Here is a 24,386-nt window from a genome sequence, read left to right on the forward strand (position 1 = left end):
TTGATTCTTTTTGATGTTTGCTACGACATAATATGGATTAGCTTTTTTAATATTAATTATGCACAATGAGTGTCTCAAGGGGATATGCTTTTAAACATTTTTTGGCGGGACACAGAATTAAGTGTTACAATTATTCAATCAAGGAACATATAAAATGGTTCAACTGGTTAGAATTAAGTGTTCTGAGGAAGACTGTATTTTACGGTTGAAAGCGCCTAACCTGTCTTGTATCGCTGGATTTATGTGGAATTAAACGTCTGTTTTTTATTTGGTGTACGAGCAGTGTGTTCTTGTGTACATCCATCCGAATTGGGTTTTATACAACATATAACTGTCTAGGAATTCTGTATAAGAGTGTTGTTATACAAGGTCAGAATGCATAAGCACAGGGGATTAATAAGACAGAAAGCAGATTGGAGATATACAGCAATATTAATATAGCAGACACAACTGTGATAGACAGTGTTTAAATTGTAGCACACACAGCCATGATCTGAATCCTGGGAGTGGAAGTAGACTGCATACAGATGCATATCTTACAACTGTACACAAGGCCAGAATGTCCAGTATATGTGCCCATATCTGCTCCCTCTCCCCCTGGTAAGTCTGTGGGATGATCCCAGATGTGTAGCCAGCAAACAGGGAATACAAGTGATTGTCAACCATCATGAGAACACACCTCTCACTGTAGCAACCCCCAAAACTGTTAGGAGAGTAATATTTCAAGTATGGCCTATCTACGCTAACATGTTGTCAAGCTGTGACCAGAGTGTGTACAGTAACAGAGTGAGATGTATGCACATAATACTAATGTGTAATCTGGAACTTTGTGTGGCAACAGTCAGGTAGTAATAACAAACATTACTCCCACAGGTACGCTGGATATGAACACTGTGCTGAGAAATAAAGACCAATATAACCTGTACTGGTACTTTCCACCCTGGTATTGTAGGGGATTGTGAGTGTTGCAGTTTCTCTGAATAATAAAGTATCACTGGTCACTGTCGTCCACACTGTGCTACATAATATAACAGTGTAGGAAAGCATGTATATGTATGTGTCAGATCACTAAAGGTGGAAGAGGGCAATATTCTAGATATGTCCAGGCATGCCACCATGTGGTCAACACATGGCCAGAGTCAGTGCAGAAAGAGTTGGATAGCATAGTGCAAAACATCAACCCAGAATCCAGGCGTATGTGTACAAACAGTTAGTCAGTGATAACAAACATTCCCTCCACAGGTATACCAGGTAAGAGGTGTATACTGCAGGTAAAACCAGTTAATGTGTAATGATGACAACAGCCATATCACTGACCAAAATAAGGCTATAGAGTAGTATAGTAAGACTTGTAAGGTACAGATAACAGCACTGACTAGGAAAGTAATGTGGACTACAGGAATATACTATTTATTAATTGACATCCCCCCCACATTTTATCTCCAACAATAATCAATATACCCACCCCAACTGGCATGTACTGACTCTGATAATGTCCACTTGTTTGATAAATATTTTAATGGTTCCCATGCATGTGCCATATTGAATTATTCCATTATTGTTGGCATGGTGCCATCAACATACCTGCATGCTATTCTTATTACCACTGGGGTCCCTTATATGCACGTGTTTTGTTTGCTATGCAACTGTTCCATATCTGGTGTCTGGGTAATGGGAATATCTATGCATGCTGTTATACCTAACCCTGGAATGTGTTGACTATTACTAACCCATATATGATGATGAAATCTAAACACTATAGCACACTCGGGAAGGCCTGTCCCAGCAGACCCACCTGTCCCACCTCAGCTGGCAGAGGCACCGGGCACCAGCATATCTGGGGCCCAACCCCGGACCTCCCTATCCGTTGGTCCTGCACCACCTTTGGGTGGAACCGCCTCAGGGGATGGGACTCCCCCCCAGGAGTGGGCATTGGCAGGCACCTGTCACTCATCACTAGGTCTGGGTCATGGTGCGTAAAGCGATCATCGAGCAGTTCGGTGATCTTCTACACCAGCTCAAGGGCCAGGTGTCGAGATTAGAGAGTCAGCCTGGCTCTGCAGCTCAGCCCCCAGCACAGCCACCTTCAGGACTGTGAAGGTGCAGTAGTGACTGCTCATGAGTGGAGACCTCAGTCCCACTGTTACCACTAGGGGTCTTGTGGGCTTCCGATATCACAACACCCCTCCCCATCAAGGTGTTTACACCCCACATGTGTCATATACCGCCCCTGTATGCATCTTGTGTGTCATGTCTGTTAACCTACCCAACCTACCTCCCCAAATATACCCACTACCCTCCCCAACATCCCATTCTCACCTGAAAAAAAAAAATTGCAATCTGTTACTACAAAAAAATCTCGCCGCATACATAGCTGTCCATTTCATACACATGTCCACTGGACACATGTAATCTGGTCTAATTGGCATCACAACTTATTATTATTGTCCTCATCCCTCTCCCAGATGTTTGAGTGTCCAAATCTACCCCCAAATTTAGTGTATATTCACAGCTGTTGGCTGCAAAAGAAATGAGCAGCTATGGACCTTCCCTACACTCTTCCTGCACATCTCTAGCTATTTTCCCTACTGTCTTTCCCTCTTTGTGCCTCTTTTTCACCACTTTCCTATCAACCCTTTTTTTCTTTTCTTTTAAAGAAATTAGCACGGGGGTAAGTGGGAGTAAGCACTTTTAAGCAGCAGTAAGCAGGTCTAAGCCTGTTTGTGCAGGGGTAAGCACTGCCTACACAGGTTAAGCAATTTAGAAGCTAACTGAGTACAAGAAACTGTACCCGGATGTTAGCAGTGCTTATCTTCGCACAAACATGCACAAGCCCACTTACAACTGCTTTAAACTGCCTTAATCACTCTATATCCAATGGCCTGTGTTCTGCCCAGCAACAAAACAAACAGGCTCTACAAGGCTCAAACCCAGGACCCTGCACACCATAGACAAAGTGATTTACCACTATGCCATGCCAGATATACATAAATCTGATGTTTTCAGAAACATATCATCCAGCCTAGTCATGCAACAGTACAGAGAATGTATACCATAATCTAGATGTATGCGTATGTGCAAATATAGTAATATCTATACAGATATAACATATATATATCTGTGTATATATATATATATTTAGAAATATATATATATATATATATATATATATATATATATATATATATAAATATATATGAACATATGTACATGCAAATGCCTACATCAGCACATATATATGTCTACACCTATATGTCTACATATACACAGCAGGCTACAAATAGGTATACACAGATATAGTTATATATATGCAAGCATATATATATATATATATATATATATATATATATATAGGTATATATGGACATACATGTGTAGATATCACCGGGAGATTAACTAAATCATAAATGTCCACATGCACCATTAATGGGGTTGAGGGGCCCCAAACAATATACGTCTTGTATGAATAGGTATACCCACCCCCCACAGCAAAACACGTCCACCCTGCAATACCCTACCAAGTGTTGCAGATCCCATAACCAGGTCCTGACACGACATGGGCACAAGATGTTAACAGTACTACATCCCGCCTATATGATGTCAGGGTGGTAGTGGTAATGTATCATGCAGTACAGTCTGGCTACCATAGGAAATATAAAATGTGGAAGCTATCAACATCCCCAGGATACATATACACAGACACATATATGCGGATACAGATATATATATATATATATATATATATATATATATATATATATATATATACATATATATATAGATATACACACACACACACACACACACACACACACACACACACACACACACACACACACACACACACACACACACACACACACATGCAGAGATATGTACAGTAAGATACTTAATTTGTAGGCACATACAATATGGAACAGCCACTATGCCTACAGTTAACACCCTAACAACTGGACACTGGATGACCTGCCCATACAACTGACATATGTTGCCTGCAACATACCCCCACAGAGAGGTCAGAGGATAAAACACCACACACATGTTTGCAGAAATGGAATACCTTTATTTGTGTACTATTACAGATGTATATGCCATGTCATATAGCTGTTCAGACACTGACATGCATATAAACAGAGTAATGAAACTGTGAAACAGTTACACTAATACAGTAGTCTGGAAAGGTCCACAACTGTTGCTGTCCAGGCAAAGCCCTTCAAATCGTACAATAGAAATGACAGAATGGGCCAAAGGATACCACACAATCAGCAGTAAGTGATGCAGGTGTATAGTCCAGCAGCCCCTATCTACACTCTGTACACAATCACTAGGTGGTACAGACTTCGGTTGGCCAAATGGAATGTAACCGATGCATAACAAGACATAACTGACACCGTCACGGATGCACTGGCAAACAGAACAGTATGTATGGCAGGAGGCATTAGGCCTGCAGTAACCCACTTTATTTAAGTAATGTCAAGATAGGTGAAATGTATGGTACTGTACATCCACATACCTTACGGCAGCTCACCCCTGATACCCCCACATTTTGTAGCAGCCTAGGTTATGTATGGTGCACCCCACTGAGACTCAATACTACAGGGCCATATACCACTGTTACATACATTTGCCTCTGGAGTGCATATGGGCACACATGTATTGTGTAGGTGAAGCTCGCACATATATGGCCGCAGCCCCACCGTATGTGTGGGGGATACAACAGCAGTGGACTGCTGGTAGGAATGGCAGCGTAGTATATGTATATGTGCATATGTATCACTATCTATATATGAGTAGACATATAATGCTCTGTATATGGATGTATATCTGGGTGTGTATATGCATATCTATGTACACATACACACCCATCTATATATGCTGATATGTACATGTGTAATTATCTATATAGATATCTGGATAATCATATGTACATATATATATTCACCATATGTCCTGAACATGGGGTGTAGCCCTACTTCAGCGCCTTTAGTCTCAACTCCGTAGTGCAAGGGGATGTCGGTATGTATAGCAGTTATATTAGTAGACTATTGCTACTGTAATAGGGATTGTCTTCACAGACATGGTGTGTGTGGGAGGTCACATCAGCTTTTCACATGTGTGTCATTGGCTACTGACAGACACCCCAAGGACATCATAGTACAGTACCACTGCAAGCACATAATGCTCCTGTGGACTACAGCAGAGATATTGGCCAATAGATGTGGACATTCTGACACACTTTGTACAGTCCAGAGGTATACACAGAACCCCTTAGTGCAGAACATGTCGACCAAGCCTGGAAATATGGATGTTAACAGCCATGTAGATGGGTATAACACATAATGACTGGTATACATTCGCCCCCATTGGTTATGCATTCACACACCCCTGTCTATCCTGACACATAATAACTACTGGTACAGAGGTGCCATGGCCACATACTACCCACTAGATATTAACATACATCTGTACAGCATCCCACTGCTCCATCTGACATACATGACTGTTAAGGGAGGCCCAGTAGCAGTACATCTGGCAAGTATCTGCACATGACATCTCACTGGGTAAGTACACTAAGCTGCTAGTCATGTAACAAAGGACTGTACAAGCTACAGGCAGACTGGCTCAACACTGGCCTAAATCTCCTATGGGGGAATGCCCATGTACCTGCATATATAGCAGGCTCTACAAGCATGTCTCAGCACAGGGTACGATACACCTGTGTGGAAGTGCATAACCACAACCAATGTGAACACAGCCACATATGGTAAGGTAGCATAATATTACAGTATATGGACTATCTGTTCAACACCATCCTCATACATGCCACTCACACACTAACCCTACATATACTGGGCCACTACACAGTGTGGTCTGATGCCTGTCTGTGGTATGGAACATGCGTGTGCATGGCCCTAAAAACATGTAAGCCAATACGGTAACATATAGTGTAGCAGGATGTAACATCAGATAGGACAGGACCTAGAACAATGACATCTACCACAGTCTGTACACAAGCCAAGATACATATTGACAATACACATACTGTCGACATTCATCATAAGTACACAGACCTCAGTACTGTACAAGCAACCACAGAATGTCCAGGTTATGTCATCAAATATAGCTCCTACTGTACATAACATGTGTAGCAGTCTGATATCTCACTGGCTTGTTATCAGATATGATGACACTAATTATGGTGTACAGCACATATGCACCTCTTAATGCATGACATATGTACAAAGGTTGACAGAGTTGTGGCTGGAAGCACATACACAGAGCCAATATTGACATGTTGCTGTAACTGTTGTAACAGGGTTTGTCACAAAATATGTCCTATGAGGGATATGAAGTCAGTAACTGTGCCGGCTTTCAACATCTACAGACTGCAATCCTCACACTACCTTCTGCAGTTCATAGGTTCATAGGTTCATAGGTAGGTACTAGGCTGTCGGCCCAAGGGCCTATGTAAGCCTAGCCAACAAGGTTCCCTGGCACACCCAAGAAAGTTATTTTCCTGTGCCACTGTCGAGCAGAGACACAGAAGTGATCCCCGGGGTGTATTTCCTATTTCCCATCCACTCATCAAGATTTTTCTTGAAGAGTGCGAATGAAGAGCTTTGCTTGACACAGATGGCTAGCCTGTTCCATAGTATGAAAAGTTTCTGGGACAGGAATCACAGATTTCTGCACTGTGGGTAACACATGAAACCAAAGGCACCACACACTGCCCAGTCTGCAGATGACCCTACAGATGGGGGGGGGGGTCCTCATAAACATAGAACTGACATGGCAGGTATTAAAACATGTGGGACAGCCATATCCACACACACCCTGTTAAACCAACATTACTCCGAATGCAGTATAGCAGCACTTACAGTCTGTAGTCAGGTCAGGCACATCCCCCTCCTGTGTGTTGCCCTGTTTCCACAGTGTATGTTGTCAGAGGTAAATCCCCAATCCATCTGAGATGCTGTTTGCCAAACAAAAGATCGAGTTTCTGCTCACAGTGAATGGAAAGGCCCAACACCAGCATGATGTTCCTAGATATTGGAGTGTATTTCCATGCAATTGGCTATGGGAATGTTACCACAGCTGCTCCACATGCAATCAGCTTGGGGAGGGCTGCAATTCATGCAGAGGCCATCAGCTGATCATGAGCATCACTTAAAATGCACATGCTGCTGCCTAAGCAAAGCAGGTGTAGGTCTCCACATCCACCAGTGAGGGAGTGAGAGAGGCAGACAGAGGCAATGACAAGTCAGGGAGCAGTGGGAGAGTAAAACTTAAGCATGTTTGTGTTACACACCTACCAGCACAGGGTATCAACCCCCTGATGACTATGTAGTGCTATCACAGTCCTATGCAGTTATTGGATGCTCCACATAAGTTAGCTGTTGTCGAGTCCTCAGAACATATATGCAATGGTGAGTGACATCTGCAACAGGGATATAGAAGCTATACGGTAGGTGAAGTACACGTGCATGTCTGCGTGAACAGGTGCCAATGTCAACACAGACACACTCTCACAGGGATGCACACACATTGACACACTTGGCAGGGCCAGGGATTCAGATCATCACTAGTGAAATTGCCACAGCACAATACTGTGCAGGTATCACATGCACCACATGGGTCATACGGAAGTTATTTGGGCAAAGGGTATGGATAGGTGTCTGACATCAGACAGCATGCTTCAGTATGCCACTGGAGGTTGTAGTGAGTGTGGATGTGATCATACGCATCATATAACACACACACAAACACACAGGGTTCCAGTACTGACATGCATGGGTGCATTTCTGCATGGGTATGTGGTGGTTGACTATGACGGACGGCTATACAAGGCTAGGTGATGGGTATACCTTGGCATCAGGCCACATGACAATGGTCTGCATTGTGGCTTAAGGCTGTGGTTTCTGCATTTGCCCACACAGGTGGGTATTGTATCCACCATCCAGTCACCTGGGTGACTATTGCATGTGGCCAATGCTGTGCATTGCTTGCCGTGTATGTGTTCCTTAGTCCATGACATGGACAGTGTCTGGGATGTGAACACCTCCCACATGCATGTACAGTGACATGTGGAACTGTACCTGGGGTGTTGGGCCCATGTTGTGTGCACAGATTGTTATCAGATGTGCCAGTCTTGGCCACCTGTGGAAGGAACTGGTAATGGACAGTAGGTTAACCCTGCACCTACATTGATAGCATGCTAATGACATTCCCTGGTGTCAGTGGCATCTGTCCATACAGGGCATGTTTTCAGGCATGGTATGTCCTTTGTGGGTCACATGTGATGGCACCACAGGTGTTGCAGGTGTCCAGTGGGGAATATGGGGAAGGTGCATTGTCTGCATGTATGTGCAAATTGGACAGATGGACAGGGTGCCATGCCCTCTGTAGGCCACTGCAATCACTCAATAGTTACTATCAGTGGCCAATATGCAGTGTAATACACAAATATTGCCTGTTGTCTTGGCATGTGTGTGTGTGTGCATGCGACATGGTTTGAGAGTGTGCTCTGGGTAATACTGGGGTTGCTAACTGTGATTGCCTGGCCTTGATGTCGCATGCATGGGTATGGATTTGCACACCAGCCTCACAGCTATTCCACATCTATTATCCCTGTACAGTAGACATTGTGATATATAATAGGGCCACCATATAAGAAATTTGCAAAACCCACTCCACATTGAGTCCAGGTGTCACACACTCACCTACACATGGGATATGAGTTACAAACACACACACACACACACACACACACACACACACACACACACACACACACACACACACACACACACACACACACCTGTCATGTCTGGGAGTAGAACCCCTACCTACCTAGTTTATTACACTATAGCACTATGCAGTTATAGTATGTGCCACAGAGATTACTGGAGTATTCCTTCCCCAAAGGTGTATATCACATTGAATGACATCTGCGGGATTGCCAAAGTAGGACATTCGAACTGTAATGAGTGGGGCTAGGCTAAAATACATTGCTCCCTACACAGACAGTGACACACACACAAACCATCCACAACCAACATGTGTGGGTATAGAACCCCTAACAGAGGTCTATACCACACTACAGCATGGGGCTGTTTTAGGACACACCACAGGGATTACTGGAGAATTCCTTCCCCAAAGGTGTATTTCACATGAATGACATCCACAGGATTGCCTAAGCAAGGCATTTGAAATGTACTGAGTGTGACTAGCCTAAAATGCATTGCTCCCTACACAGACTTTGAAACACACACAAAACATCCACAACCATGTGTGGGTATAAACCTCCTAACAGAGGTCTATATCACACTACAGCAGTATGCAGCTCTGGCACACACTATGGAGATTACTGGGCTACATCCTTCCCAGAGGTGTATTTCTAGGTGGATGACATCAGCAGCCTTGCCAAAGTAGAGCATACGAATTGTATGGAGTATGTCTACCCTAAAAAGCATTGCTCTCTACACAGACAGGGTCAGACAGACAGACACACACACACACACACACACACACACACACACACACACACACACACACACACACACACACACACACACACACACACACACACACACACACACACACACTTGCCAAGTCTGGGAGTAAAACATCAACCTAACTAATTCATCATACTACAGCAGTACACAGTTATGACATGTGCTATAGAGATTACTGGGCTAAAACCTCCCCAGAGGTGTATTTCTAGGTGGATGACATCAGCAGCCTTACCAAAGTACAGCATTTCAATTGTAGGGAGTGTGACTACCCTAAAAAACATTGCTCTCTACACAGATAGGGTCAGACAGACACACATATAGTTGCCAAGACTGGGGTTAGAACTCCTATCTAGCTATTTTATCACACTACAGCCGTACACAGTTATGGCATGCACTACAGAAATTACTGGGCTAAAACCACCCAGAGGTGCATTTCTAGATGGATGACATCAGCAGCCTTACCAAAGTACAGCATTTAAATTGTAGGGGGTGTGACTATCCTAAAAAGCATTGCTTTCTACACAGACAGACATACACACAAACACACACTTGCCAAGGCTGGGGTTAGAACTCCTACCTGACTATTTTATCATGCTACACATTTATGGGACATGACACAGAGATGACTAGGATGCAACCTTCCCAGAGGTGTATTTCTAGGTGGATGACATCAGCAGCCTTACCAAAGTAGAGCATTTAAATTATAGGGAGTGTGACCACCCTAAAAAGCATTGCTTTCTACACAGACAGACACACATGCAAACACACACACACAGTTGCCAAGGCTGGGGTTAGAACTCCTACCTATTTTATCATGCTACACAGTTATGGGAAACGCCACAGAGATTACTAGGATGCAGCCTTCCCAGAAGTGTATTTCTATGTGGATGACCTCAGCAGCCTTACCAAAGTAGATAATTTAAATTGTAGGGGGTGTGACTACCCTAATAAGCATTGCTTTCTGCACAGACAGACTCACATGCAAACACACACACACACACAGTTGCCAAGACTGGGGTTAGAATTCCTACCTGACTATTTTATCACATGACACAGTTATGGGACACGCCACAGAGATTACAAGGGTACAACCTTCCCAGAGGTGTATTTCTAGGTGGATGATATCAGCAGACTTACCAAAGTAGACCACCCTAAAAAGCATTGCTCTCTACATAGACAGACGCAAACACAGTTGCCAAGGCTGGGGTTAGAACTCCTACCCAACTAGTTTATCACACTACAGCAGTATACAGTTATGGGACACACTACGGAGATTACTGGGCTAAAACTCTCCCAAAGGTGTATTTCACAGTAGCTTGTCATAGTGGGGCTATGGGGAGGGCAGTGTGTGTGCATGGACCATAACCCAGTCATCTAGGGGTTAAAACACCACATGCAGGCACAACCTGGGTCATATTTTACAGGTACGTGAATATAGTTGCTAGATGACCACTTCCTTGAACAGCCATGTTGCACAGCTGGCACGTGCACCACATACTCTGTAATGCTGACAGATACCAGTGGCTAGTATCTGCAGTGAGTGACATCTGCCCTCATGTGGTTGTGGCCCTTTGGCTGTGTGCTGGGTGGGACAGGCCTGGATGGCTCCTTGTCACAGTCACTCTCTTCCACACATCTATGTATGCCTACTTTTGGCTTATTATAGTGTGTTGTCCTTACATATATGCCTGTATTCCTATCCACTGTGTGCACAAAGTATGAGTGGTGCATAATGTGGAGTGTCTGCACTAACATCTGCGGATGCCAGATATGTCTGGTCCACTGGTGTTTGTAGACATGGCCTTCATGTGTTTGAGTGTGAGCATGCCCAGTATGACCTTTCAGTATGTTGTTGACTGACATTGCCTTCATTTCTCTAAGTATGTTGTTGACTGACATTGCCTTCATTTCTCTAAGTGCGTGAGCATGCCCAGTATAGCCATCTGCACTGAATGTGTGGATCGAGTCCAGGTAGTTTGTACTGCAGTGCTGACCTTTGTGTTGTACACCTACAGGTAGCATGCTGTCTCTGCAGGGTATCCATCGATCATTTGGCATTGACTACATTTCTGCATAGGATGGGGGGCACACTTGACTATTTCTACATTTCTACATAGGATCGGGGGGCACACCCGACTGTGACTACATTTCTACGTAGAATGGGGGGGCACACCTGACACTTGTACACATTTGCTAGGACTGTACTGGTATGTCGGGTACTCCATTTCAGTTTGTAGTCTAACCTATAGTGATGGCTAGAGGCATACCAGTGTACTACACATCTTAGCTTTTAATTACCTACATATTACTTTCTGACTTCCTACTCCTTCAGAACTGACATCCCACTGCCTGACCGACTGTAGTCTGTCTGTGTATGACTGGGGGGAAGTTACCCATAGGCCTCATTCAGAGGCCATAGCACAGCCTTTGTTTGTGTTTGTCTACACCTGTCCAGCTGGCTGTGACTGTTGTTGGGCATGTGAACCCCCCTGACTGGCATGTGTGAGTCACTAGCCTTGCGGGTTCCCCAGTATTGAGGGTGGTGCTGCAGGGCTGCCTATGTCGGATGCACATAGTACACTCCCTACACATGGTTAAGCACAGGTAGTGTAATGTCTGGCATCCCTTTTACTGTATGTGAGAGTCAGAGAGAAGTGTTATTCCCTGGGTCCCTCCTGTGTCAGAGTGTATGTGATATGCGTTGTCACTTTGCTAAGGTCTGGGCATATTGGGCATGCCTCCTTCTGCCTACTGGGGCAGGCTCAGGTTGTTCCTCCTCCAAGTCACTCTGTGCCTGTGCAGGCCTTGGCAATGGTGGGGGGCTGTGTGGCCCTGCCCCATGCTGTTCCTGCTGCAGCTGTTTCCACAAGATTATATTGTGTAGCATGGCACATACAAGGACAATTTGGGTACATGTAGCTGGTGAGCACCGCAAGGCTCCACAAAATGTGTCCAGGCACAGGAACCATGACTTGAGCATGCCAAACACATGCTCTACTATACTTCTGGTCTGTGCGTATGCCTCATTATGGAGTTCTTGTTCGGGTGTCTGTGCATTTCTGATGGGTGTCATCAACCATGGCTCCAGTGCATTTCCAGCATCCCCCACTAGGTGACCATCAGGGATGTCCCCATTAGCAAATCTCTGGTACCTCTGCATCAGATGCCAGATGTGGGAATTGTGATAGCTTCCAGGACAGCCAATACACACATTCATTATTATGCCCTGGGCATCGCACATAACCTGGGAGTTGATGGAGGGGAAGCCCTTGCCGTTGATGTAGACCCTACTCTGCTCACCGGGTGGTGCTTTGATGCAAATGTGCATGCAGTCTATAGCACCCACTACCTCAGGGTATTCTGCTATTTGGTGGAACAGTTGTATACTGCATGCCAATGCCTCACGGGTGTTGGGGAAATATACGTGCTCACCGACATGTGCTGACATGGCATCCAGGAAGTGGTAGATCACCCTGGATGCTGATGCCTGTGAAATCCCCATCATATCCCCAGTTGCCCTTTGGAAGGTACCTGTAGCTAGTATTCATAGGCCTACACATACCTTGGTATCCACTGGGATGTGGGTTACCGTCTGTTAGTTCTGTGTGTGAGGAGTGGCAGGCACAGCTCAACAATTTGCTGTAGGAGGTCCCTCTCCACCCTATAGCGCTCCATTATCTCCAACTCATATAACCTCTGGTAGGTTACCCTGGGTTTGTACACTCTTCTCCATCTCCTCACTGTGGGTTGGTCGACAGCATTCACATCCTCACCACACTCAGCCTCTTCCACAATTTGTATGATAGCTATTGCAGCCCCAATCATTTTGCTGTTGTGAGTGTTAAAAGTTCCCTGCTTGTTTACACCGGTGGTGTAGAGTGTGGGAAAAAACAGAGGGGAAGGTGTTTGCATAGTTTATATTGGTGTTCTGGGCTGGGCTGGTCTGCTGCCTGTGTAATTGGCTGATTCTGATACATTTCACCTGCCAGCTAAGCTAGTTCTCCTTGATTAATTTCCTACTGCTGTTTTCCCTTCTCATTACCTTCCTGTTTAAGCCCGGGTGTGTGCTGCACAAATAGAGTACTCAAATGTGCACACTGCTGCTATTTCCTGGTTTAACTTCTTTTTTCTTCCTGAAAAACCCTGTGCACCCGCTTAGGCTTTGTAAAGAGTGCTAGCCAGGTTTAGACACACCCACTAGCTTAGCTGTGCTAAGCTAGGAGCAAACCCGAGCCACAGGGCTACAATCCGCTTACAGTATGCCTAACACATCCCCATGATGTCACCTAACTACTAGGCTTCCACCAAGCTATTCCTACTCTTACACTGTTGGGACTTTATTGACATGCTGGGGAAAACTGGGATTCACTATCCTTCCCCTCATTTGCATAGGATTGCCTGCTAGTGCATAGTTACATGTCTCACAATGAGCCTCCCCCCTTAGCAACCACTACTCACTGGCCATTTTGTCTTCTGCCTGCCATTGATTTGCATGGCAGAATACTGATTTTAGTTAGATTGCTTAATTTAGGTTCACTTTGTTATTTTCCCCCTGATCCCGTTTGCGTGCCACTGCCCTACGCTTAAACAGCCGAGATCAGCTAAAAAAAAAAAGTTGATTTTTGTGGGGTTTTTTTACTGTTTGCAATGTCAATGGCCTTATACTTGGCCGTTGGCATGCTTACTGCATGATATGGAGCCTTTATGTGGAGTTGTCACAGCTCCGTTTTGGAATTTGCAGAAATGTATTCTGTTACTAACCGAGTACATTTCTGCAGATAGCACTAGTCCTGCATGGACAGTTGCAAGCTTCCTGGATTGCAAAATCATCTAATTTGCATAGATTTCTCCTGCAAATAGTGTGATTTGCATACAAGGGCTTAGTCCTTGCAGGATTAGTGCAGGAGCGCTCATGCACGCCCCTGCAGGCTATTCCTGGATCGCACGGCAGACATATTGCCTGCTTGAGCTCCTGCACCGATCTTGCATGCTGTGCAAGCTTTAGAACATCCAGGGGACTGTAATACACCTTTGGGGATTTTATAACTATTCATGGTTTTAGTGTACTGCTGTCATCTTTTCTTTTCTGCCATTTAGGAGCACCTAGGGGAATATAACAATAAACTATGAATTGTAGAGTGATTGATTTCAAAATGTTTAACATGAAAAAGCTGAATAGTGATGATTAATTATATATATCATGAATTCCCTAAAGCCACAGTTAGGTGAAGAAAGAGAAAAGTTGTAGATAGTTATGACAGAATAACTTAGAATGGAACAGTTGGACAACTTGCCATTTGGAAGTGATAGTTAAAACATTTTGCCCATAATCAGAAACCAGCCATGGGTAGCTTTCCATCAGGAAATCAGGGCTGCGTCCTACATGAACTCCAAGAAGAGCTACACCCAAACATAAAACTACTGTTCAATCTCAGCCTTACTACAGGATATGTACCCAAAGAGTGGCGTACAGCAACTGTGGTCCCTCTCCACAAAGGTGGTGCCTCAACGGATCCTGGAAACTATCGCCCCATAAGCCTGACTAGCTTGGTCTGCAAAGCTATGGAAAGGATAATCATGGACCTCATAAATAAAGATATTGGGGACTTACAGACACTGGATCCTACCCAGTTCGGCTTTGTTAAGGGTAGATCCTGCCTCTTAAACCTGGTTGATTTCTTTGAAACAGTCACCAAGGCCATTGACGATGGGAGAGTGGTCCACACAGCCTACCTGGACCTCGCAAAAGCCTTCGATACAATACCCCACTTGGGCATTATAGACAAGCTCACCAGCTTAAATATAAACCCCTATGTCACTAGATGGGTTGCAAACTGGCTCAAGGACAGAACCCACATGGTTAGAATTGATGGAGCCATGTCAGACTCCAAACCCGTTACAAGTGGCATCCCACAAGGCTCAGTCCTGGGACCTCTCTTGTTCAGTATATATTTCTCGGAGGTACAGGCCAACATGGAAGGACTGTGGCTGACCAAGTTCGCAGATGACTGCAAACTGGCCATAATCAACTCTCCAGCCGACACAAGCATCCTCCAAAGGGCCTCATAGAAACAGACAACTGGTGCCAGAGCCATGGCCTCAAGCTAAATGCCAAAAAGTGTATAGTCATCCCTTTGGCAAAAACAAAGTGCCCACAAATTACCACATAGGTGGTAATCCATTAAGTACAGAAGAAGTAATTAGGGACCTGGGGACCCAAGTTGATAGCAATCTCTCATTTGACAACCACGTGGCCAAAGTGGTTAGAAAAACATTTTATATAGCCCACCTAATCATGAAGGGATTCACATCTAGATCAGGGGAGGTCATCATGCCTCTTTACTCATCCCTCATCAGGCCCATAATTGAGTACAATGCCCCTTTTGGGATGTACCTTACCAGACACCTGCAGCAACTGGAAAGACCCCAAAAGTACCTCACCAAGAGGATCAAAGGGCTCAAACAGATGCCATATGCTGCCCGGTTAAAGAAACTCCAGCTCTACTCAGTGGCATACCGCCTGTTCAGAGGCAATCTGTGCCTGACGTATAAAGCCATGTACAACCTGAAATTAATGGACATGCTGCACCTCAGAAAATCCAAATCCTATCGAGCTACACGCTCGAGAGATTTGAACCTCAGCACTGAAATAAATAGGACATGCTGGAGAGACAGATTCATAACCCAGAGGCTCCCTTCACTCTGGAATAAAATCCCAGTCCAGGTTAGGCAGAGTCCCTCATTGACTCTCTTCAAGAGGAATCTTGATGAGTGGATGGGAGATCGTAGGTTTACCCCGGGTATGACTTCTGTGTCACTGTTAGACAGAGGCACAGTATACTAACCTCAAAAAAAGAGCATAGCAAAATTAATTTAAAATGGGTGGCGAAAGCCAAACACATTCTGGCTAGGCTTATAAATGCCCTAGGGCAAATAGCCTAGTATGAACCTATGAACCTATGAACCTATAAACAAGAGGAAACAGAAAAAAAAAACAGAACAAAAACAAAAAACACTCTCTGGGATTCAATAAGCTCTCTTTGTGTGAAGCCTACATGGAGTTTAAACTCTCTTCATGTAAAGCCTACATGGAGTTTACTTGTGTGTGTAGTGATGTGTGTTGAGCAGCAGCGCTAATTACATATTAATGCCACACCATGTTTAAATGTAAACAAATGCAGTCTTGTGGCTTGCAACAGTGTTGCCACAACCTCTTAGGTTTGACCTGAACTTCTAAGAAGTGTATATCAAACAGTAGGGGACCCAACACTAACCCCTGTGTCAACCCACTGGTAACAGCTCTGCTGGTTGATGTGCAGTCACCCACTTTGATAGTGTGTGTCCAGTTTGTGAGCCAGCTGGAAACCCATCTTACAATGAAGGAGTTCACATTCTGTTTGGTAAGTTTATCGGTAATGCCTGAGCATGGGATTGTGTCAAAACTCTTTGCCAAGTCAAAGTATGCTGTATGCACAGATCTGCCCTCATCAATGGTCCTGGTCACATTTTTGAAAAAATCCACCAGATTTAACAGGCAGGATCTGCCCTTGATGAAGCTAAATTGGGCAGGATCCAGGGTATGGAGGTTGCCTATGTCTTTATTTATTAGGTCTATAATGATACATTCCATGGCCTTTCAGATGAGGCTGGTCAGGCTCATGGTGTCTGTAATTACCTCGGTCTTTTGCAGAGGGGAATACCTGTTGCTGTTCTCCATTCCACAGGAGCAAAGCCTCTGGTTAGACTATGACTGAAAAGGATACTTAATGGTGATGCTAGTTCATGTTTTTACCTGTTTAAAAGACAGGCTGGGATGCTGTCTGGTCCCACAGAGGCTGTGTTTTTTTGCCTTGGACAAGGCTTTGATAACCTGTTCTTTAGATATGTGGGCTGGGGGGAGTTTTGGGGAAGGTTTGTGATAGGTTTGGAGGGGATAAGAGAGTGAAGGTTTCACCATATCTATCAGCTAGCAGGTTTACTATCTCTGTGGGGTCAGTGTGTGTGATACCTTTGGTCACTTGTTCTGCACATGCTTGAGCCTACCCTTTACGCTATGTACATAGCTGTTACATATCTTATGGTTATCCTTGGCTGTGCTTGCTAAGTTTTCTCTCAAAGAAGCTCTTAGAGGATTTGACAAGTTGTTTTATTTGCCTGTTGAGGCTGAGGACAGTGCTTTTCCATTGTTGGGGTCTCGCCTTTGTTTCCTTGAACAGCAACTTTTTCCATTTACTGTAAAGTTTGTTGATGCTGGATATCCACCATGGCAGCTTGTTTTTACTTGGGACTCTGGCTTTGATTCTTTCGGATACATCCAAGTCTAAACACTTATGCAAGTGATTTTACAGGGTTGTTCATAGGTTCATACTAGGCTATCTGCCCTAGGGCATTTACAAGCCTAGCCAGAGTGCGTTTGGCTTTCTCCACCCATTTTAAATGAATTTTGCTACGCCCTTTTTCTAGGTTAGTAAACTGTGCCTCTGTCTAACAGTGAAACAGAAGTGATACCCGGAGTAAATCTACAATCTCCCATCCACTCATCAAGATTCCTCTTTGAAGAGAGTCAATGAGGGACTCTGCCTAACCTGGACTGGCATTTTATTCCAGAGTGAAGGGAGCCTCTGGGTTATGAATCTGTCCCTCCAGCATGTCCTATTTATTTCAGTGCTGAGGTTCAAGTCTCTCAAGTGCATAGCTTGATGGGATTTGGGATTTTCTGAGGTGCAGCATGTCCATTAATTCCGGGTTGGACATGGCTTTATACGTCAGGCACAGATCGCCTCTGAGGAGGCGGTATGCCACTGAGTAGAGCTGGAGTTTCTTTAACTGGGCAGCATATGGCATCTGTTTGAGCCCTTTGATCCTCTTGGTGAGGTACTTTTGGGGTCTTTCCAGTTGCTGCAGGTGTCTGGTAAGGTACATCCCAAAAGGGGCATTGTACTCAATTATAGGCCTGATGAGGGATGAGTAAAGAGGCACGATGACCTCCCCTGATCTAGATGTGAATCCTTTCATGATTAGGTGGGCTATATAAAATGTTTTTCTAACCACTTTGGCCACATGGTTGTCAAATGAGAGATTGCTATCAACTTGGGTCCCCAGGTCCCTAATTACTTTTTCCGTACTTAATGGATTACCATCTATGTGGTACTTTGTGGGCACTTTGTTTTTGCCGAAGGAGATGACTATACACTTTTTGGCATTTAGCTTGAGGCCATGGCTCTGGCACCAGTTGTCTGTTTCTATGAGGCCCTTTTGTAGGATGCTTGTGTCGGCTGGAGAGTCAATTATGGCACCCAGTTTGCAGTCATCTGCGAACTTGGTCAGCCACAGTCCTTCCGTGTTGGCCTATACCTCCGAGAAATATATACCGAACAAAAGAGGTCCCAGGACTGAGCCTTGTGGGATGCCACTTGTAACTGGTTTGGAGTCTGACAGGCTCCAGCAATTCTAACCATGTGGGTTCTGTCCTTGAGCCAGTTTGCAACCCATCTAGTGACATAGGGGTTTATATTTAAGCTGGTGAGCTTATCTATAATGCCCGAGTGGGGTATTATATTGAAGGCTTTTGTGAGGTCCAGGTAGGCTGTGTGGACCACCTTCCCCTCGTCAATGGTCTTGGTGACTGTTTCAAAGAAATCGACCAGGTTTAAGAGGCAGGATCTGCCCTTAACAAAGCTGAACTGGGTAGGATCCAGTGTCTGTAGGTCCCCAATATCTTCATTTATGAGGTCCATGATGATCCTTTCCATAGCTTTGCAGACCAAGCTAGTCAGGCTTATGGGGCAATAGTTTCCAGGATCCATTGAGGCACCACCTTTGTGGAGAGGGACGACTGTTGCTGTACGCCACTCTTTGGGTACATATCCTGTAGTAAGGCTGAGATTGATCAGTAGTTTATGTTTGGGTTTAGTTCTTCTTGGAGTTCATGTAGGACGCAGCCTGGGACACCGTCTGGTCCCATTGATGCTGTGTTTTTTGCTTTGGAGAGGGCGGCTCTTACCTGAGCATCTGAGATGTCAGGGGGGCAGCACTCTGCTGGGATAGATATTTGCCCTTTTGGTGGGGAAGGGGAGGAGAAGTTTGTGCTGAACCTGTCAGCTAGGATGTTGGCAATGTCTGTGGGTTTGGTGTATTTTTTGTCATTTTGGACTAATTCTGAGCATATCTGGGAATTCCCACCCAGGTTCCTAACATAACTAAAGAAATCCTTGTGATTATCCTTAGTGTCCTGTGCAATTTTTCTCTTGAAGCTGGCCTTAGACGAATTTATGAGTGCCTGTAGTTTTTTGCTAATACTGATCAAAGATGCCTTCCCTTTTTGGGATTTTGCTCTATCATGTAGTAGCTTCCTCCTTCTATTGTATAGTTTGTTTATGGCTGGGGTCCACCAGACAGAACCCCTGCCTTTGGAGGATTGGGTCTTGGTTTTGTTTGGGATTGCATGATCCATGCATTCCTGAAGGTGTTCATAGAATGCGTTTATAAAGGATTCTGCAGTCTGGGCCGTATTTTCCACCGGCCCGGGGGCTTTGAAGGATTCCACCTCGGTTTTGAGGAGTGTGAAATTTGCTTTAGAGAAGTTTTTCACTGTGGTTTTCTGAGCAGGGGCTGGGGTCAGGATGTGAATATCTAGTGAGATTAGTTTATGGTCTGATCTTACCAGTGAGGGATACACTTCTGGTCTGGAGCATAGAGTCCCCATGTTGGTGATGATCAGGTCCAGTATGTTTTCCCCTCTTGTGGGAGTGGTAACAAATTGTTCCATAGCATTTGAGTTTATAAATTCTAAGAACCTTTGGGCTAGGGTGTTAGAGCTAGAGCAGGGGTGGGCAAACTTTTTGATTCGTGGGCCACATTGAGTTCTAACATTTGACAAAGGGGCTGGAACAGGAGCAGATAGATGGCATGCTTTGAAAACATCACCTCATTGGGGGAAAAATACACATCTTGGGATATGAAGAAACATGTGCTTTAATTTCCAATGAAAATGAAGAAAAGCATTACAATAAAATCTCTGACTTCGAAATGAGTCTTTAAACACTGAAAATCAAATAAATGACCATTTTATTTTAAAGCACTGAAAGTTCTGTTATCCTTCAGGATATCACCATTACTTCTACAATGACTTGGATTTTATTTTTGCACTTTATTGCACAATGCACAAACACCAATAGATCTCTGTTAAACAAAGCAAAACTGTCTCACAATGAAAATAGAGTTGGCATTAAAACTTCTCTACATTCATTAAAATAGCATTGAAATCTACACCACATCCAAAGAAAATGCATCTGGCCAATGGTGGATAAAGATTACCTTTGTGCTGTTTTCAAATCATTATCCCCTTGCACACAACAAGAAAGATATATGTGTTCTTTGTTACACCTTCCTGTCTTTAGTAAATTATATTCCTTGTATAATAAATAATAAATAATAAATGAAATAAGCAGGGAAGCTAATACTGCAAATAAATATCATTAATATAAAAATATATAGTATATTAGTATATAATGCCTTTCAAGATTCTACAGTGCTTAGTAGAAGAAAAGAATGAACTGGAACTGAAAAGATGGTGTCTCTTGTTGTATTGTTAAGTAAGCTGAACCAATAGCATGGCAAGAATAATAAATCTAGTCAAAAAAGATAGATACATTTAGTCATACAACTGGAAGAGATGCGTTTTAAAAAAGAACACTGCCTACTGCAGAAAAATAAAGAAGCGGTTTCAGGCATGCTTAAGTCTAAATATTTTTTTTTTTCATTTGTAGATGAAAATCAAACCTTCTGGCAAATTAAGCTGGGTGAATCCTTCTAGCAGCATTCATTCACTTTCTCTCTCCGATCGCCACACACACACACACACACACACACACACACACACACACTCACACACACACACACACACACACACACACACTTCACCTTTCAAACCTGCATTCACTCACTTTCTCTCCAATCTTTCTCTCCAATCAATCGTTCACACACACACACTTCACCTTTCAAACCTGCATTCACTCACTTTCTCTCTCCGATCACTCACACACACACACACACACACACACACACACACACACACACACACACACACACACACACACACTTCACCTTTCAAACCTGCATTCACTCACTTTCTCTCTCCAATCGTTGACACACACACACTTCACCTTTCAAACCTGCATTCACTCATTTTCTCTCTCTGATCGCTCACACACACGCACACACACACACACACACACACACACACACACACACACACACACACACACACACACACACACACACTTCACCTTTCAAAACTGCATTCACTCACTTTCTCTCTCCAATCGTTCACACACACTTCACCTTTCAAACCTGCATTCACTCACTTTCTCTCTCCGATCACTCACACACACACTTCACCTTTCAAACCTGCATTCACTCATTTTCTCTCTCCAATCGTTCACACACACACACACTCTTCACAATTCAAACCTGCATTCACTCACTTTCTCTCTCCGATTGCTCACACACACACACACACACTTCACCTTTCAAACCTGCATTCACTCACTTTCTCTCTCCGATCACTCACACACACACACACACACACACACACACACACACACACACACACACACACACACACACACACACACACACTTCACCTTTCAAACCTACATTCACTCACTTTCTCTCTCCAATCGTTGACACACACACACTTCACCTTTCAAACCTGCATTCACTCATTTTCTCTCTCTGATCTCACACACACACACACACACACACACACACACACACACACACACACACACACACACACACACACACACACACATTCACTCACTTTCTCTCTCCAATCGTTCACACACACTTCACCTTTCAAACCTGCATTCACTCACTTTCTCTCTCCGATTGCTCACACACACACACACACACACACACACACACACACACACACACACACACACACTTCACCTTTCAAACCTGCATTCACTCATTTTCTCTCTCCAATTGTTCACACACACACACTCTTCACAATTCAAACCTGCATTCACTCACTTTCTCTCTCCGATTGCTCACACACACACACTTCACCTTTCAAACCTGCATTCACTCACTTTCTCTCTCCGATCATTCACACACACACACACACACACACACACACACACACACATGCATTCAGTGATTCACTCACTTTCTCTTTCCTATCGCATACACACACACACACACACACACACACACACACACACACACACACACACACACTCTCTCTCTCTTACCCTGAGTAGTGCTCGGCGTCTTTTGTTCAATCCATCCTCATGTTGCTGCTGCTGCCATTAATCCTGGGCCCGGCTCCGTTTCAGGGCTCGCTGAGTCAGCCTCTTCTGTTCCACATGTTGCATTCCCGCTGACTGTTAACTTAACCGCCAGCCAGCCGGAAATGATGATGCGAGCTCCTTGAGCTCAATTCCGACTGGCTGGTAGCCTGACGGTGCTGATGTCATCGCGCACGTGATGACGTCAGCCCCGACAGTGCAAAAATTTTAAAAAAATTATTAAAATTTATTAAATTTTTTAAAGTTTGGCGGGCCGAATCAAAACGTTTAACGGGCCGCATATGGCCCCCGGGCCGTAGTTTGCCCATGCCTGAGCTAGAGTAATGCTCCCAGTCTGTTTGGGTAGTTGAAGTCGCCCAATATAATGGTGTTTGGAGAGACCTTCATATTTTCCAGTGTTCTCAGGAAGGCCGAGTGAGGTTCCTGGGTTTGGGAGGGTGGTCTGTAGCAGACTATAAACTGGAAGTACAAGCTTCAGTGTAGTTACCACTTCCTGCTGGGGATGGGGCTCAGAATGCATTTATACCTTCACCTAGGAGGGTATAGTTTGTGTTGGTGAAGATTTTTAGAGTGATTTTGCCACTTGTGAGTTCTGGTGTTAATGTCAGCTTGAAGGTGACTGATTTGTGGTCTGACAATGAAGGTCCGACAGTTGCAGTAGTGCATCTGTTTGACTTGTTAGTGAGAACCAGGTCTAGTATGTTTGTTTCTCTTGCCAGGGTATGAACAATTTGTTGCTGGTCATTTGAGTTAATGAAGTCAAGGAATTTTTGTGCTAGAGAGTTAGGACTAGCATAGGTTTCCCACTTGATGGTGGAATAATTGAAATCCCCATTAATCAGAGTATTTGGAAATATATGGATTATCTCCAGTTTGGTCAAGTAGGCTTTGTGCATGTTATGACCCTTGGAGGGGGACCTATAACTGGCTAAGACTTGATTGGGGGGTCTTACTCACCATAACCTGAACTTGGACTAACCCCACTGAGTTGTCCAGTCTAATTAGATGGGAGGGTAATTTATCTCTAATATGGATTAAAACACCACCTCCTTTGGTTCTCACATGTTCATTTTACAGTCTGAAGGTGTGGAAGGCATTGTAGCCTTGCAAGGCCGAGATACTCTCTAAGGCCTTGAACCAGGTTTCTTTGACTGCAGAGACATTTACATCTTCCAATGAGAGATGTGCTTCCAGGGTGTGCAATTTTTGGTTTAAACTCCTAGTGTTTAGCAGCATGACCCTTATTTTGTTATGATTGACACATTTTACATCTGTAAGTTTGTTTTCGAGATCTTGCCTAAAAAAGGCACTATGAGGGAGGCAAGAGTCTTTGCCAGCAGTGGAAAGCCTAGAAGTGCCAGGTGCAAACATCTCTGGTAAAGCAACAAGGTTTGTCGAACATGGCTTCCCAGGCTGACAGCCTGGCATCATTCTAGATGAGGGTAGTATGCTGCTAAAGGCTAGGGACGTACCTGCCTGGGACATGTACTCAGAGAGCTCAGTCATGTCTCTCTTCATATAGTTCAGTGAGGTACGTCTCAGGTCATTCACTCCA

Source organism: Protopterus annectens, chromosome 4.part0, assembly GCF_019279795.1.
Source record: "Protopterus annectens isolate FY-2018-M chromosome 4.part0, PAN1.0, whole genome shotgun sequence".
Classification (NCBI taxonomy): Eukaryota; Metazoa; Chordata; order Ceratodontiformes; family Protopteridae; genus Protopterus; species Protopterus annectens.